This window comes from Petaurus breviceps, unplaced genomic scaffold, assembly GCF_028583685.1.
Source record: "Petaurus breviceps papuanus isolate PSGF00001 unplaced genomic scaffold, PetGlider_PUasm1.0 216, whole genome shotgun sequence".
Taxonomy (NCBI): domain Eukaryota; kingdom Metazoa; phylum Chordata; class Mammalia; order Diprotodontia; family Petauridae; genus Petaurus; species Petaurus breviceps.
The window spans coordinates 8,199,812-8,215,477 of record NW_027185867.1 but is presented as its reverse complement, the minus strand read 5'-3'; the positions used below and the strand labels follow the sequence as shown (position 1 = coordinate 8,215,477).

General features: G+C 37.9%; 1 protein-coding gene and 1 long non-coding RNA gene across 9 annotated transcripts in view; one reads left to right on the top strand and one right to left on the bottom strand.

The window, feature by feature from the left end:
• NINJ2 (ninjurin 2) overlaps window positions 1-15,666 on the bottom strand; it is a 147,919-nt gene that overhangs the window by 37,225 nt on the left and 95,028 nt on the right. The window contains exon 1 of one of the 8 annotated variants that reach the window (XM_069094191.1): window positions 5,728-5,765. The exons of the other annotated variants lie outside the window; for them this stretch is intronic. The gene's annotated coding sequence lies outside the window, so the exon portion shown is untranslated. Of the gene's footprint in view, window positions 1-5,727; window positions 5,766-15,666 lie in introns of those variants that run through there. 8 annotated transcript variants of the gene reach the window in all.
• LOC138165929 (uncharacterized) overlaps window positions 1-15,666 on the top strand; it is a 102,861-nt gene that overhangs the window by 20,825 nt on the left and 66,370 nt on the right. The gene's annotated exons all lie outside the window — the stretch shown is intronic.

Here is a 15,666-nt window from a genome sequence, read left to right as displayed (position 1 = left end):
AGGGCTTTAAAGGCCAAAAAGAAGAGTTTCTATTTGATCCTAGTGGCAATAGGGCATCTAGGTAGTGCAGGGAACAGAGTCCTAGAGACTTGAATTCAAATCTGGCTTCACATTAGATGTGTGACTCTGGGTAAGTCATTTAACCCTGTTTGCCTCAGTTTCCTCATATATAAAATGAACTGGAGAAAGAAATGGCAAACCACTTCAGTATCTTTGCCAAGAAAACCCCAAATGGGATATCATGAAGAGCCAGACACAATGGAAATGACTGAACAACAACAACAGAGGCGACATGGAGCCATTGGAATTCATTGCATTGAATAGGAGATTGACACGGTCCGTACACAAGGAAAATCACGTTAGCAGCTATGTTGGAGGGGAGATGGGACTGGGGAGAGACTTTGGCCAAGGACAGGAAGTTTCACAACAATCCAGAGAAGAAGCCTGAAGTAGAGTGGTGGCCATGTGAGTAGGTAAAAAAAGAGAGAAAAAGGACAAGGTTGTAACAATGAATTAGGTAGGGAGAGTGTAGGAAAGGGAGTAACACGAAGATTATGAAGTTCAGTGACTGGAAGGATAGTGATGCCTTCAACAGAAATAAGAAAATTCAGAAGAGGGATACGTTTGGAGAAAAAGATAATGAGTTCACTTTTGGACATATTAAGTTTTAGGTGCCTAAGGGACAAACTGAAATATCAACAGCTGGAAATGGACAAATGGAGCTCAAGAGAGACACTGTGTCTCTCTCTCTTTCTCTCTGTCTGTCTGTCTCATTTATTTTTAGCATTCTTTCCCTTTAAGTTTTGAGCTCCAGATTCTCTTCCTCCCTCCTACCTCTCCCCCACCCACTGTTAAGTATGCCTATCTCTTGATAATATCACTTGCATCACATTTTACCTTTAGGTCATCATTGGAAATAGATTGTAACTTACTAATTCCTACCATAAGCATTTCCATTGCCCATTTGGGTCACTTGGAACTTGAGTGCCTTTGAGATTGTGGATTTTGAAGGCATACCACCAGATCAAGTTCTTTTTGACACAGTTAGGAGAGCGTGTTTTTAAAAGTTGGGTATTCATTGCAGAAAACAGCTTGTTGAGTGTTAAAATCACTATGTAATTTGTCAAATCCAATCTAGCCTTCTCTTTTCCTCCTATTCACTTTCAGGTCAAACTTATTTGTATGTGCAAAATTTACATACTAAAACACTAATTCAGGGGTGGCCAGGTAGCACAGTGAGTAAGAGTACTGGCTCCAGAGTTGGGATAACCTGGTATCGAATCCGGGCTCAGACACTTAGCACCCACCCAGAAACACCTGGCTGTGAAACTTTGAGCAAGTTACTTAACCCCAATTGCTTAAAAAACAAAACACTAATTCAATAGAATGACCATCCAACTACATAGCATGTTCTAGATAATACGAATATTTATCTATTTAGTTTTTCCTATATTAATTATTAGGCCTATCTCATTTGAAAAATCATGCATCTCACTGAGGTTTCCCTGTAAAGTTCTGGGTCTTAATGCAATCAGCACATATTATCCATAGATATGGATATCTAGAGGATTTCACCAACTATAGGGAATCTTTCCATTTAGGCCTTTCACAAGCCATCCTCCATGATGATGACAAATACTGTTAGAGAGTTTCCTGCTTTATATATTACCTTGTGTTAGCAATCAGAGGATTATTCACAAAGTTATCACTGTGGTTTTATTTGTAAAGGAATCTATAAAAGTAGCATGAGAGATTTGTTGTTGGAAGGGACCATTTAAGAATGCTTTCTGCTCTGCCAAGTCAAGTGCTTTTTTGTAATCAACAAATTTACACAGTGAGATTTTATATTTCATATATCTTTCAGTCACTGAGTCACAAAGATGTGGCCTGCTATGAAAGCCTTCCTATTTCCTTTATTTTCAACAAGGATGCTATTGAAAAACATGTAGATCATTCTTACAAAGAAAGTAGGCATGTGTGTCATTACTGATCAATATTCTCTCAATTGCCTTTTGTGAATATTAATATCATCTAGGATTTTTCTCATTCTTTTTCTCTTCCCTCCCTAAGATTATCTCTCAGTACTTTCAAGAGTGTTTCCTCGAACACAAATTTTCTCCATTTCTACTTGATCTACTCTATAGTTTTCCCAACTTTTTAAGGGTCATTTCAACTTCTTACATTAGAAACTGAGGTGTTAGGGTCCAAATATGATAGTGTCTATGATGATAAAAATAGACTTATAGAAATAGAGACAAATTTGTCCCATTTTATGTCTATAAATTGTCCTATAAGTTTCATCTATGAATGCTTTCAGGATAATATGACACAACTGAATATCATGCCAAACTTTCTATAGTCTTGCTCTCACACTATTTTTGGTTGGCAAAAAACAACAAAAAAGTAAACACTGCTAATAATCTTCTACTATCCCCCTTCGTTCATAATGCCCTTGGCTACCATCTATCTCTGCTTGGCAAGAAGAATAAGTGTTTGTTGTAGAAAAGGATTTCTTTTGGCTTGTGTTGATTGTTTTACATCAGCTAAATTTTGAAAGGAAATTGCCATAATCAAGGTCTTGATTTTTTGCCTTTCTCCATTTTCCACCTTTTGGTATCAGTTGTTCATTGAGAATGGGTTGTTTTTAAAAATAGGAAGGCACTATCAGGAAAGGTTTCTTGGAGAAGGTAGCATTTGATCTGAGTCCTGAAGAAAATTAGAGACTGGGAGGGAGGGCCAGGGGGAGGAGGAGGTGGGCAGAGACAAGATGGCAGAATAAAAGCAGGAACTTACTTGAACTCATCTCCAATTACCTCGAAAATTAGAGACTCTATGAGGTGAGAGTAAGGTATGGAGAATAGCCATGGAGTGCAGCCAGTGCAAAGGCACGGAGATGAAAGATGAACAGAGAGAAGGCCAACTTGGATGAACCACAAAGTATGAGAGGGCGAGTAGTGTCTAGTGAGACTGGAAAGATAGTTTAGGGCCAAGTTGTGAAGGAATTTAAAAACTAAATAGAGGAGTTTATAATTTATCCTAGGAGGAATAATGAACCTGGAGATGATTGATTAAGGGAGTGATACAGTGAGAACTGTGCTTAAGGAAAATCATTTAGACAGCTATGGTCTTTCAGTGAGTAGATACCTGAGGCAGGGAGACCAATTAGGAGGATGTTTTAATAATCTAGGTGAGGAAAAAGCAGTCTAGAGAAATGAAGTGATTTGTCTGAGATCACAACAGCTGTCACACCATGACTAAAACCCAAATCTTCTGCTTCTGACTCTGAGCCCAGTGCTTTTTTTTTTCCCACCTTCCCACATTGGATCTTTTCATCTCCTTCTCCCTGGTAGCCCAAGACCCTGTGGCAATATACTCACACTCTAAGTCTGGTTGTTATGAATGCTCATGCTGTCTCTAGCTGCCTTACACCAATCCCCACATTCAGGTTGTTATAACCTCCACCAATTAGGCCAGGCAATTTCCCAGTGTCAGGTTGCTAAGCAAAGTTTTCAAATCACTGCTGTTCCTGTCCTCTCCTTCTAAAAATGATTTTAAAAAAATATTAGTGTTATTGGTGCCACTGAACATAAATAACCAATTGACCCCTGGAGGAAGTCCCACTATGTCCTGTACTGCTGAAAACTCATGTGAGGAAATCCAGGAAGTAGAAGGAGGAAGTGTGGTGGAGAACATTTGGGTGAAGATCAATGGAGACAGAAACAGAAGCAATATTATTATTGGAGTTCAGACTATGGATGACTTGGACAGAAAGAGGAAACAGATAAGGAGATCAGGAAATAGATAACAAAGTCTGACATAGAGGTATGATGGAATAATGATGGGGAATTTAAATTATCTAGATTCTCTCTCTCTCTCTCTCTCTCTCTCTCTCTGTGTGTGAAAAGTAAGGTATCCATTAAATTCTTGACATTCTTTATGATAATTTCTCCCTTCAAAATACAGAGGAATCAATCACAGGAACATTTATTTTGGATCTCATTCTCATCAACATGGGAATGGAAACAATGGAAACCTGGATAGGGGTTTGGGGGGGTGGCAGTGGTAATTAACATTTCTTCTTAGAATTTGCTATAGAGGAGTGGAAATTGGGACATAGTTTGTCATGCACTCTAGATTTGGGGAGAGCAGATTTCAAAAAATTCAGAGAGAGGATAAGTGGGACTCAAACTAAAATTCTACAAGGGGGATGGAATGTTCTCAAAAATTAAATTCAGAAGGCACACACACAAACATTGTTGATAAGGAGAAAACAATTCTGATAATGAGAGCAAAGTGTGTACACAGGGAATTTATCAAATAACTTAGATTTATAAAAAGGCACAAACAGAAGATGGAAATAAGAGTAGGTAGTGGAGGATGGAGATAAAATTATAGTCTTGTAGGAAGAGAGTCAGATTGCTAAAACTCAGAATGAGCTTTTGGTAGGAAAAAAGTGTGTGTGTGTGTGTGTGTGTGTGTGTGTGTGTGTGTGTGTGTGTGTAGGGGGAGTAAAGAGAGAGAGGGAAATGAGTGTGGAACTTTTAAAAAATGTGATGATGATCTAGAGCATAAAAACCTCAAAAAAATTGTCAGAAAAACAAAAAGACTAAACATTTTTTATCAATCGCAACACAACAAAAATATTTAATAAATGATCTTTAAAGAAGTGATTAAAATGCACTGGAGATTATATGACTTAATCCTAAAGAAGAGAAAAATCCTAAACAATAGGAAAAGTCATAAAACATGTAAATAATGAGACAATATACCAAAATTTGAGGGATATAGCCAAAGCATTCTTGGGGGGAAAGGGAGGCATGGAATGCATATATCTAGATACATTCATCAACAAAAAAGAAAAAGAACAGAAAAATGAATTGTGCAAGAAACTTTTAAAAATCCTAGAAAACCAACAAATTAAAAAAGCAAAACTAAACACTGAAATACAAATTCTGAAAATCAAAAAAGAGATGAACAAAATTGAAAGCAAAATCCATTGGATTGATAAATAGAACAATGGTGTTATTTTTTTTTTTAACAGAATCAGTTTTAACAGAATCTATTTTGATTAAATCAGTAGTTGGAGAGGGAGAGAGAGAGAGAGAGAGAGAGAGAGAGAGAGAGAGAGAGAGAGAGAGAGAGAGAGAGAGAGAGAGAGAGAAGAAAACCAAATTCCCAGTATAAAAAATCACAAGAAATAAAGTCATAAAGGAAAGTATACTATTTACCAACAAAACTGACCATTTAAGTGAAACAAACACTTGTAAAACTATAAAATATTCAGAGCAGCAGAGTATGAAATAGAGAATTTAAATGATCAATTCTCTGAAAAAGAAATTGAATAAGGCATAAATGAGCTTTCAAAGAGAGGTGGGGGAAAGGACCCAGATTGGTTTATAAGTGAATTTTATCAAACTTTCAAAGAATAATTAATTCCAATATTACACAAACTGTTATAACATCAATGCAATATTCACATAGCCCATGGTGGCTATGAATATGCTGATGTAGTTGTGAATCACAAAATGTAACAGACTCTCCACATGGAAGACAGAACCAAAACATTCAAATATCAGAAAGCCAAATCCCAAAACCAGAAAGTCAAATACATCATAGCAACTAGGAATTTGGTACACATAACCAATGCAGTAAACACCAACATTTCCAAGCCTTCCCTCTGTCAGGCCTTCAAAACAAAGTTAGCAAAAATGCCCCTCTCTCACTCACATTGGCTGCTCAGCCTCCATGCTACTTGCTCCCAGAAGTTCTGACTCTCTCTCCTGCTCCTTCCTGCTCCTCCCTTCCTGTTCCACCATTTCAGCAAGTTCCTCCCCTCATGGGCTCCATGTGATTACATTTGGCCTATTAAGCGTCAGGGAAGATCTTCAAATTACCCTTTCCATTACAACTGTTTGCAAAATGGGAAGAGATTCTTCCACCTTCTTTCTATGGTCAAAGTAAATTAAATTGGGGAGAGAAAAACCAGAAAACTATAGAGCAATATCTCTAATGAATATTGACGCAAAATTTTAAGATAAATTATTGTCAAAGAGGCTATATTAATTTATCAGAAAGAGTATACATTGTGACTGGGTAGAATTTATACCAGGTATATTGCTTCAATTAAGATTGGTGCAATATTAGGAACACTATAAACAGATTTGGCCATATTAATAACAAAAATAATAAAAATTACATTATTTTATCAATAGCTAAACCAAAAGTTTTGACAAAATACAACATCATTTCCTGTTTGAAAAGAAATCACCAAACATCATAGGAATAAATGGACCTTTTTAAAATATGGTAAATAGCATTTATCAAAAACTAAGAACCAGGGGCAGCTAGGTGGCACAGTGAATAGAGCACCGGCCCTGGAGTCAGGAGGACCTGAGTTAAAATCTGGCCTCAGACACTTGACACACTTACTAGCCATGTGACTTTGGGCAAGTCACTTAACCCCAATTGCCCTCCAAGAAGCAAAAAAAAAAAAAAAAACCAAAACCTAAAAACCAACATTAAATGCAATGATAAGTCTGAGACTTTTCCAATATCATCAGAGACAGCAAAAAGATATTCATCATCAATATCCATATAGTATATGTAATATATAGTACATTATATATGCTATAAATATATGGTATAATAGTATATTAGCATAGTAAAGTATAATTTTGCATAATGTTAAAAATACTAGCTATAAAAATAACATGACAAATAATAAGAAAAACAAACATAAAGACAAAAAAATTGAGGAAGTATAGGCAAAGAGGAAACAAAACCATTGCTTTTTGCAGATGATATGATGCCCTACATAGCAAATCCTATATTTAGTCAACTGAAAACTAACAAAACAATAATTTTAGCAAAATATCAGTATGCAAAATAAACCTACACTAGTCACCATCCTTTCTGTATATTACTAACAAAACCCAAGTAGAAGAGATAGAGAAATTCCATTGAAAATAGCTATTGGGAGCGGCCAGGTGGCTCAGCGAGTAAGAGCACAGGCTCCAGTGTTGGGATGACCTGTATCAAATCCGGGCTCAGATACTCAGCACCACACCCAGAAATAATAACTGGCCGTGTAACCTTGAGCAAGTTACTTAACCCCGATTGCTTTAAAAAAAAAAAAAAAGAAAATAGCTATTGAATGTGTAAAATATTTAGGAGTCTGTCTACCTACCAATATGCATAAAGGAACTATATGAATACAACTACAAAGCACTCTTGATAAAGACAAAGTCAGACCTAAATGAAGATATATTCATTGCTTATTGTTGGGCTGTGTCAATATAAAAAATACCTCCGTATTTTCTAAATTAAAGAGCTCACTCAGTGTCATGCCAAACTACTAAATGATTACTTCAGAAAGCTAGAAAAATGCAGTTTTAAAAATTATCTGGAGAAACAAAAAGTCAAAATTTTCAAAGGAAAAATGAAAAAAATTAGTGAGGAAAGGGGGCATCAAAGTACCAAATAAGAAGCTACCTTACAATGTAGTAATTATCAAAACTATTCAGTGCTGACTCAAAAACATAAGAGTTGATCAATGGAATATATTTAGTACGGGACATGCAGAAGCAAATCAACATAACAATAATTTTCAATAAACCTGAAAAACATGATTACATAAATAAAGACTCAATATTCAATTAAAACTGCTGAGAAAACTGGAAATCAGCCAGGCAGAAATGCAGTTTTGACCAAGATTTCGCATCATATAACATAATAAGCTCCAAACAGACATATAGCCTAAATATAGAAAGTTACACGGGAAGGGGGGGGGCCTACGTGGCACAATGAATAGAGTACTTGCCCTGGAGTCAGGAGGACCTGAATTCAAATCTTCCTTCAGACATTTAACACTTACTAGCCAGGTGACCTTAGGCAAGTCACTTAACCCCAATTGCCCTGACTCCAATTGGAGGCCAATTGCCTCCAAAAAGCAAAAATTAAAAAAAAAGAAAGTTACATGACAAACAAATTTGAGGAGTAAGGAGAACTAAGTATTCAAACAAGCCTGTCCAAAAAAAATTTTTTTAGATAAATGTCTTACATTTATGTTTTAAAAAAAATCAATTTCATAAGTAAAAGATAGAAGAATCATCACTAGACAACAATTCAACCAAAAAGGACCTGGTAGTTTTTAGTGCATTGCACACTTACTATAAATCAAGAGTTTAATATTACCACCAAAAAAGCTAATGAGATCTTAGGTTATATTGAGAAGCATTGTATTCCCAAAAGGGGCATCCCTGGTGAGACCACATTTGGACTATTGCATTCAGTTCAGGATACCACATTTTAGTAAGATTTGAAAAGCTGGAGAGTTTCTAGAGAAATGCAAGCAGCATGATGTTTGAAATCATGCCACACGAGGATGATAAATATCTACATTGAGAATTGGAACCACAGAGACTTTCTAACCCATCTTATAGTCAGGGAAACTGAGGCACAAGGAAGTAAAGCGACTTTCCCAAGGCCAGAAAGTTAGTAATTATCAGAGGCAGAATCTGAACCCACATTATCTGACTCCTGAGTCAGAGATCTTTCCATTCCGCTTTTACTGTACTTAAAGAAATAGAGATTACAGCCTAGAAAGATAGAGAAAATCAAAGTTGCTTTTGCATATTTGCAGGGTTTCCATGTAGAAGAAACATTAGTCTTATCTTATTTGTCCCCAGAAGTCAGGGCCAGGAAAATGTGTGCAAGTCACAAAACTAATTTAGCAATTAGAACCATCTGAAAATAGAATGGGTTGCTCTGGATTTGCTTCTCTGCCACCCCTCCCCCTCTGTGGAATCTAGGTCTACAAGTAGAAGCTGGATCACTGGTAGAAGGAAGAAAACAAACATTTAGCAAGCACCTACTATGTGTAAGACACTGTGCTATGCATTGACATATATCATCTCCTCTGATCCTCACAAGCCCATGAGGGAGGATTATTATCCCCATTTTATAATTCAGGAAATTGAAGCAGGCAGGTTAAGTGACTTGCCTAAGGTTATACAGCTAGTAAATATCTGAGGTCAAATTTGTACTCAGGTCTTCCTGACTCCAGGACCAATGTTCTTACCCACTGAATACCTAGCTACCTCTTTCAGGTGTATGTTGAACTGGACAACCTCAAGGTCCCTTCCAACTTGCAGACTGTGTGATTTTTTTTTTTAATCTATACCACCTTGGACCTCCTACCCAACAGCTGACCCCAATCATCCCGTGATGGTTGTGAAGCAAAGTCCAGTTTTGCAAAGGAGGGGAACACCTTGCTGCTGAGCCAATCTTTGCTCTCTTCTTGAAGCACTTGGATTGTGGGGTAGGAGGATTAGTGCTGAAAGATGAGTAGCCAGCATTCTCTAAAGAATTCTTTACTCCTAAGTAAGACAGGGGAGCAGAGGAGAAAGAGCACTGGGTCTGGAGTCAAAGGACCTGTGTGTGAATCTTGACTAATACTTGCTGCCTATATGACTTTCAGCAAATCATTTCCCTTCTTCTGGTTGGTTTCCTCATTCGTAAAATGAGGGAGATGGGGGTTGGTAAATAAGCTTCAGTCCTTTCTTGCTCTAAGTATTATATACCTGAAGCCTTTACTTTTACTAGATCTCTCTCCACTTTCTTTTCTATAAAAGAGAGCCAGTCATTCCAGTCCCCTCCTAGGGAGGCTAAGTTGTTTGAAATCAAATAATTGTCTGCTTATAGAAATAGGGTCAAAGCATTCATTCACTCTGAACTTCTGTCAAAAGGGAAAATACTTGGTCCCGGTGTTAGGGAATCTAAGAGGTTGAAAGCTGAGGAGGTTATGGAATAGCATATCAGCTAAGTGGGAGTTGGACTAAAAGGGAAGCTGAGCACAGCAGCATCAACACTTTCAAATTGTGGTGCTGGAGACTTTTGAGAGTCCCTTCAATGGCAAGGAAGTGAAATCAGTCAATACTCAAAGAAATTAATTCAGGCTTTTCATTAGCAAGTCAGATACTAGAGCTGAAGCTTAAATACTTTGGCCACCTAATGAGAAAATAGGAATCACTGGAAAAGACCCTGATGTTGGGAAAGATTGAAGGCAAAAGGAAAAGGGGATGATAGAGAATGAGATGAATAGATAGTGTCATGGAAGCAATGAACATGAACTTGGACAGATTTGGAAAGGCAGGGCATGATAGAAGGGCCTGGCCTGCTGTGGTCCATGGGGTCATGAGCAGTTGGACATGACTGAATGACAGCAACAAAGAGCACCCCTCCTCCTACAATCTGTGACAGGATAAACTGGTCATATGCTCTCATGGCCCGACCTAAGAAGACGGCTTGACAGAACAGAAAGAGTTTGGAACTTGTAGCCAGAAGAACCAAGGTTGAAACCTCCAGGAACTCACTTCATCTCTCAGTCTTAGCTTCTCCACCTGTAAAATGGGAAGAATAATACTCATAGGATCTATCCCACAGGTTTGTTGAGAACAAAACATTTGATAAACCTTTAAAGTGCTGTAGAGATTTCAGTTATTAATTAAATCTGAAAGGGCTATTTAAGTGTCCTATTATTAGCATCAGTGAGTCACTGGCCCTGACTGAGTCCTGATGTTGAGGGTGTCCGGACCCTGTGCCATGGAAAGATAACTAGAGTGGGTGGAGAAGAAAACAACCTTAAACTCATACAACTCTCTAAGTTTTTCAAGCAGTCCTTTTCTTTTGGGAAGGGACGACTCAGCAATGTACACTTTAGTATGCTTACAAAAGTAGCATTAAAATGAACAGAAATGGAAACATGGAAAAAGAAGTTGACATCTGAATTCTAGTCTCAGCTTTGTCACCAGTTGCTTGATCCTAACTACCGTGTTTCCCCGATAATAAGACCTATCCCGAAAATAAGCCCTCCCCTTACTGTGTAAGATTCCTCGAAAATAAGCCCTCCCCCCGAAAATAAGCCCTATTGAGATTGCTACTGTAGTGAAGGTGATCCCCTGCACTACATGCGCTCCGAGCTGCATCCAATCAGAGCTGCAGCAGTGAGCGCGTCATCCTGTTCTTTATTGAATTCATTATTGAATAAAGGTACATTTTTTTTGTTCACATTTACCTGTTTATTAAAATTGCTGTCAATGTTCATTAAAATAAGCCCTCCCCTGAAAATAAGCCCTCTGGTGTTTTTCTGTCCAAAAAAATAATAAGACAGTGTCTTATTATCAGGGAAACACGGTATTTGTATGACCTTTGACAAGGCTTTATTTGTAAATGAGGGATAGATTAGATGATTTTTTAAAGTTTTTTCCAGTTCTTGAGTTTTATAAATATGCAGATATATATAAATATAAATAAATATTTATATATATAAATTATATATATATAGTGTTACTGCTTTATGGATTACAAAGCAATTTTCTTACAATAATCCTGAGGCAGGGTTTATACTCATTCTGCAGATGAGGAAACTGAGGCCCCCAAAGGTCTAGAGGAACAGAGTTTTAGAGCTCAGAAGAATGTGAGAGACCAAGGTAAAGTGGTCTGCCCAGGGGCACACAAATGGTAAATAACAAAGTCAGGTCCTCTAATCCTAAAATCCCCCAAACTTCCCATTTTACTACCCATCTTCCCAGGTCTACATCCCACGGTCATAAGATGTCACTTGCCTTCTCTGTGGAATGAAGCATGGTTTAAATCTTAGGAGCAGGGATAGGGAAGGTAGGGTTCTAGCTTGTCAGGATAGTCTCCTTTTTTTCTTTTGCTTTTTGGAGGGGGGAAGATAGGGCAATTAGGGTTAATTGACTTGCCCAAGGTCACATGGCTAGTTTTTGTGTTAAGTGAGGCCGAATTTGAACTCAGGTCCTCCTGACTCCAGGGCCGGTACTCTATTCACTGTGCCACCTAGCCGCCCCTATTCTCCTTCTTTTAAGATAACCCACAAAGCTTCCCAAAGTGACTTCTACTGCCTATAAGGACCTCCTCATTATGATCCGCATTTCCATGCCTGCCTTTGAACCTAATATCCATTCAACTCACATAACCACATATTCATTTATTAAGAGAGCTAAAATCTGAATCTAAATCTTCTGACTCCAAAGTCATTCCCAGCTTCCCAAATCTGTTATTTTGAATGCAGCAATGAGTCTTGGACATTACAGCCACATTGCCCTGTTTCCTACTTGGTGTATGTGTTGTGGGAGCCTACTGGGAACCACTAGCGGTATCTTTCCCCTGCTTTCAGAGATTTCAGGAGAAGTTTTAGAGAGAAGCCACAGCTAATTTCCATGCTTCAACTCATCCACCCGGAAGGAAAATTGTGAATGGGAAAGTAAATAGGGAGAAGGAAGGGAGGAGCTCACCTAAATTCCCAAACTGGGTAGAAAGAGCTGATGGAGAACTCCTGGAATGCTGGGAGAGGGAGGGAGGAGATAAGTGAGAGCTGATTCACAGTTTATTCATAGGAAGGTTGCTTGCTGGAGGATACCCTTTGTGTGGAGGATGGGAGAGTGAGACCCAAGTAAAGGATCAGAAGTCTTAAATAGCCCAGAGGCATTCTCCCTGGGCCTGAAAGGGCTAGAAAGTTTCAAACATCCTTGAGGCATTCTGACTCTGGGTGTGAGAGAGCAATTGTATCTCAAAGCTGGCACCAAACACTTCAGAAGAATCAGCCACAGTTGTATGCAAACACCCTGAATGGTGTTAAGAAATACCACAAGATGGCAAAGAATTGGAAATTGAGTGGATGCCCATCAATTGGGGGAATGGCTGAACAAGTTGTGGTATATGAATGTAATGGAATACTATTGTGCTATAAGAAATGATGAGCAGGCAGATTTCAGAAAAACCTGGAAAGACTTACATGAACTGATGTTGGAGTGAAGTGAGCAGAACCAGGAGAACACTGAACACAGAGACAGCAACAGTGTGTGATATTCAACCATAGCTCTTCTCAGTGATACAAAGATCTAAGACAATTTCTAAAGATTCATAGTAGAAAATGCTCTCCACATCCAGAGAAAGAATTATGGAGTCTGAATGCAGATCGAAGCATACAATTTTCACTTTTTTTTGGTGCCTTTTCCCTTTTGTTCTGTTTCTTCTTTCACAACAATGTAGAAATACATTTACATGATTACAAATGTATAACCTATATCAGATTGCTTTCTGTCTTGAGGAGGGAGGAGGGAAGGGAGAAAGAAAAAATTTGTAACTCAAAATCTTATAAAAAATGAATGTTGAAAACTATCTTTACATGTAATTGGAAAAAATAAAATGCTATAGAATAAGAAGAAGAAAGAGGAAGAGGAGGAGGAGGAAGAGGAAGGAAGGGAAGGGAAGGGAAGGGAAGGGAAGCCAGAGTAGAAGAGATGGGGAAGGAGTAAGTCTCAGGGACCAATGACAAGAATAGAGGCCATATAAAGGACAAAAAGGTAGAGTCTTAAAATGGAGAATTTTATCTTGAGTCCTTCTCCCTTGAGAAGTCCCAAATGGATCGATACTATAAGTCACAGGGACTAAACAGGTGCCTGGGAGTAGGGTTGTTCAATCAGGAGGGGGTTTTCTTACTCTCTAGTGAATTCTAAGTCCTTTCCCTTTGTTGAGGGGAGACATATGAGTAATAATTTTAAGTTGTAAGGAGTATGCAAGTCACTGAAGGGAGATAGCTGCCCACCATCGAGGGAAGGGTGTCTCTTGGATCCTCTGTGAGCGCCTAAGCAAGATTTTCTTTGTCTTTTTCTGGGTAAATAAAACATAATCTATGTTAGATGACTTGTGAGGCTAGCAGCTTATAAAGAGAATCGATCACCTCCCCCTTCCCTTATGGCAGTGGGATATGAGGACATCCATGGAGGCTAATGAGCTGGAGAAATTTAGAAATCCCCCAAGAGGCCCTTCAAATCAGGAAGAAGACTCTGACACAAGGTTACACAAATGTCTGTTATTAGGCTTACAACTACCCTCTGCCATTAATTGTTAAAACTTCAGAGGCTGCTCTAAATGCAAGTTGTTTTCCAAGCTGCACCAGAAAAGATCAGAGCAACATTAGCCAGGGTGAAGGCTAAGCCAAGGATCTCTTTACTCTTTGGGCTAGATTTTCCCTGACTCTATTTTAAACTGTGAGCCCTTGACTCATTGGAGTCAGGCAGACCTTGGAAAGCCACAAATACAAGGATTATCAGTGATAAGGTATGTCATCCTCCCAGACTCATTCAAAGGAGCAGGAGAGTGAATCCTAGAGATGGCTACTGATACGGGTAAATTAACCTTAAAGGAAATTAACACAGGACTGGGACCTCAAACCAATCCAATGTTCTTAGTTTGATTATGTATGTATGTCCTTCAGTAAGTCATTTAGTTTATTTGGGTTTGTCTTTTCTCTTTAGCATAATGATAATGTTCACCTTTCCAATATCATAGTGAGACCCAAAGAGGCATTTTATGGTATCTCATTCATTCAACAAGCATTTTTTTCCCAATTTTTAAAAACATTTTTATTTAAAGTTTTGAGTTCCAAATTCTATCCTTCCCTCCCTCTCTCCCATCCCCCGTCCCTGAGATGGTACACAATCAAATAGAGGTTATACATGTGCAATTATGTAAAACATTTTGTGCAAGAAGACTTAAATAAAAGAAAAAATGAGAAAGAAAAAAGATCTTCAGTCTGTAGTCAAACAATACCAGTTTTTTCTCTGGAGACAGATAGTATGCTTCATCATTAGTCCTTTGGGAATATCTTCAACAAATATTTATTAAACACCCACTATATGCAAGGCCCTGGGCCAGGTGCTAAGGATACAAAGGCAAAGACAAAACAATATCTCTCCTCAAGGAACTTACATTTCAGTGAGGTGTGGGAAGGAGAAAGAATTACACCAGTAGATAAGTCAAAACAAAATATAATACAAAGTTCTGGGAGCATCAAGAGGTCTGGAGGAAAAGGTGGCTTTAGGGAGTTAGGGAGAACAAGACGTGAGGTGAAGGTGAAGATGGAGTGCATTCCAGGCAAGTGGGACAGCTGCTGAAGGTTCTTGAGCAGAGAAGTGACATGGCTCTTTATGACCTGGGCTTTAAAAATGTATATAGTTCCTTGGAAACAAGTGCTGTAACTGAAAGTTGGTAATATTTTGTGGCTGGGAAGTTATTGGATTTAGCATTAAAAGGGATCTTAGAAGCTATGTATGGAATACAAAACCCTCAATTTATAGATGACAGCTTCTAAATCTCTTCAGATATAGACATTGTTTCCTTGAATAAGTTATTTTGTCTACTATAAATACCCAAATTAATAAAGGACATATGAAGAAATACATTATCTGCATTCAGAGAAAGAACTGATAGACGTATGTATAGAATAATTTAATATATATGTGTATATATATGTGTGTGTGTGTATTTGTGTCTAATGGTAGCCATCTCTAGGGTGGGAGTGGGGGTAGGGGTGGGGGACTGGGAGAGAAGAAAAAAATAAAGAAATTTACATGATAATTTTGTTGTATATTTGAAAGGTTGCAAGCTGTGCATAGTAGATTTGCAGTTTCATGTATAATCATCTTTTTATTAGACTATGTTACAGAAATGTTTGTTTTATTCCATAAATTAAAGAGAATAGATAACTTTAATATATATATATAGATAGATGATAGATAGATGATAGATAGATAGATAGATAGATAGATAGATAGATAGATAGATAGATAGATAGATAGA